Here is a 3,146-nt window from a genome sequence, read left to right as displayed (position 1 = left end):
CCCAAACACACATACACAAGTTTCCCTGCTTATCCAATTTAGGTCAAAATTAAGGTATTGTAATACCAAACATACCAACACCCCCCACCCTCCCGTCCTCTTTTATCGGTCCCATATAAGGAAAGTTTTTAAAGTTTCTGTCCTCGTAGTACAACATGTACATTAATAATTGTATTTATTTCTCCTGACCCCCTCCCACCCCTCAAAAGCCTTGACTTACTACTGCTTGCTCCAACGACAACTTGCTACCGCGCCCCCCTCCCTCCCCAGACACACCTTGCTCCCCTTCCCCTCAGCGTTGAGGACACCTTGGTTCACACCTATTTTCAAGTTGTTGGATTTGTAAATAAAACCAAAAAAAAAAAAGAAGGCTTTGTATTGTTTTTAATAAATTCGTGTACGTTTACTTGGTATCGTTTTGTTTATGTCCCTGTACGCACAGTATAACACGGATAGCTCGAATTCGTTGAGGCCGGCCTCGGTAGTTCGAGGGACCCGTAGCTCGCGGGATATCTTACAAAGATACAGAAGACAAAAATAACGGGACTACGGGCACAGTTCGACTGATTCGTGATTTCGAGGCTTATGTGTTCGACCTATCCGTGTTATACTGTAGTTTCTTCCAGACACAAATTGATTGGCCCTTTTGCGGGGCTGACCTCATCTCGGCCATGCTAGGAGCTGCTGGACTGAGAAGGTCGATGTCCCTGGTTCGAATCCTCATGGACTTCTTGAACTTACAATGTCAATCTTTACTCATCTCACAATCTTTATTCATTTCACAGCGAGACATTTTAAGCTTGGTTAGGGAGCTTTTAAGACTCTCCACCCACTGGGGCAGATCCTATCGGAGACGGATGTTTAAAATCGGAGCCTATTCCTCTTGTATAATCTGACACGAGAGGAGTGTTGCAAATAGAGGCGTTAAATCTACGCAGTTACTAAATTATACATAAATCTGAGCACTTCTTCCGGATCTGCGTTTGTGGTGTAGCAGTAAGTGCTTTGATCGCACGCAGGAGACCCGTGTTCGATTCCCGTACAGGAAGAGTTTGAATAGAGGCTTTGGTCCCTTTCTGTTCAGATGTTGTTTCCATTTCAGCCCGGGTTGGCCCTGACAGCAGGGTCGAAGCCCGCCTCTTGATGAATGCTCTTAAGTGTGTTGATGAGTGTGTACAAACGCATACTTACTTTTACTCTTTCCTCTTTTCACCCCTCCTTGTTGCCGTTTGGCGTCGCGGGGAGATGCTGATGCAGTGTTCTTTGGTGGGCCAACTGTGCAGCTCTTTCAATTGAGGTAATGTAGTTTCTCAGGGTTCCATTTACTCCCTTAATCTTTTTTTTTTGGTGCGTGGCCTGGTGGTCAATTGATGGGGCATGCGGATGGGCTGATGGTCAATTAATGGACTGATAGTTAGAATATGTAAGTAGGGCACGTGGATGGACTGATGGTCAATTGATATAGGCATACTATGGATGGTCAGTTAAGGGCATATGGATGGATTGATAGTCACAATATACATGTATTTAAGTAGGGAACCGTGGTTGCTGATGGTCAATCCGTGGGGCACGTAGATGGCCTGATGGTCAATTAAAGTTATAAGCCGGATACTTGGATGCTCAGATGATTCTGTGAACAGTTATGAGCTAGTCATGTGCTATGTATTGAGTTTCTGGTTGGTTGAAGGGAGCCCCGCTACTGATAGTCCTCATATTCTCTTCTTTCCCTCTGTTGTTTGTCTATCTTGTATAAGCTACTCAATTTTAAAAAGTAACGTTTCTGTCAAGAGTCTTTTTACGCAACAATACGAGGTCTCCTTTTAGTTTAAGGAAGGTTTTACGGTGCTCGCAACTGCATTAGGTCATGTGAGCGCCAAGGGGTGGATGTCAACAGAGAAGTCCAAACGGGAAATCAGGTTTACTCTGCTCACCTCTCTAACCTCAACAGCACAAAGTCTGCTTCGACTATCAAGGCACCCCGGAAATAGCAGTTCGCAAGAGTGTGACAAACATACAAAAGAAGTAGAGGAAAAATGACGATAGTAAGGATGAGGAAAGAAAAAGCAGCAGTTCCCCCTATGTTATTCCGGTACAGTATGCGCATAAATCAGCCAATTTACGATTCTACTGTGCAGAAGAGCAAGTTTATATCCCTCCTTTGGGAATGGATTAAAGACAGTTCAGTCAGTAGCACTCCCCGGGTGAGGGGCTCTGTTGTTTGAAAGTCTTGTATGAGTATAAGCAAGATAGTATACCCTACTAGGGAAAACTATCTTTGGTATAAGCTACTCAGTTGAAAAAGCAACGTTTCTGTACTTCATCTGTCAAGAGTGATTTTAGTACTCAACGTGCGAGGTCTCTGTACACCACACATCTTTATTATACATTGTGTACATATTTCAATTCTGATTTCTTTATCTGGGACTTACGATAAGGCAAACGACAACACAGATAACACATAATTTCGAGTTAATTGTTTGTGTATAGTGGTTCGAAATTTGAAGAAGCATTGCCTTAAGCGGCCCACACACGCTCAAACCTTTCCATCAACAGTATTGACGTCAAACTTTTCGACGGTTGACATACACGTTCAATATTATTGTGCAATATTCAGTCTGTGAACGGCAATGGGTGGAGCAATAGCGCTGGCTCTTTAGATGGCGCCATGATAGATCTCTTCTTATCTGAAAATAAAAAAATGAACTTTACCCAAAATATTGATGAGTGCCCTCACACGCTCAATAGTTTGGCGGTTTGCGCAAAAAATATCAACGGAAACAGATCCATCAATGATATTTTGGCGTCAATACTTTTGAGGTCACCAATACCGCCCCTACACGGAAAAAAAAACTGACAAAAAGTTTGACGTCAATACCATTGATGAAAAAGTTTGAGCGTGTGTGGGCCGCTAAATGTTGCTTCTTACCGCACATACGTCTCCTCTCGAATGTGTCAGCTTTGTACGTGACCGCTGTGTCCTTAAAGAGTTAAGTTGTCCCCCTTCTGGCCACGGGTTCACTTCAAACAGCAGGTAGAAGTTTAAGGTCAAGAGTTTCACCACGGAGCTGGTCGAGGTCATTTACTGGTGGTTTTCACGAGAGAGAGAGAGGGAGAGAGAGAGAGAGAGAGAGAGAGAGAGAGAGAGA

Source organism: Aplysia californica, unplaced genomic scaffold, assembly GCF_000002075.1.
Source record: "Aplysia californica isolate F4 #8 unplaced genomic scaffold, AplCal3.0 scaffold00202, whole genome shotgun sequence".
Lineage (NCBI taxonomy): Eukaryota > Metazoa > Mollusca > Gastropoda > Aplysiida > Aplysiidae > Aplysia > Aplysia californica.
This window is presented reverse-complemented; position numbering follows the sequence as displayed.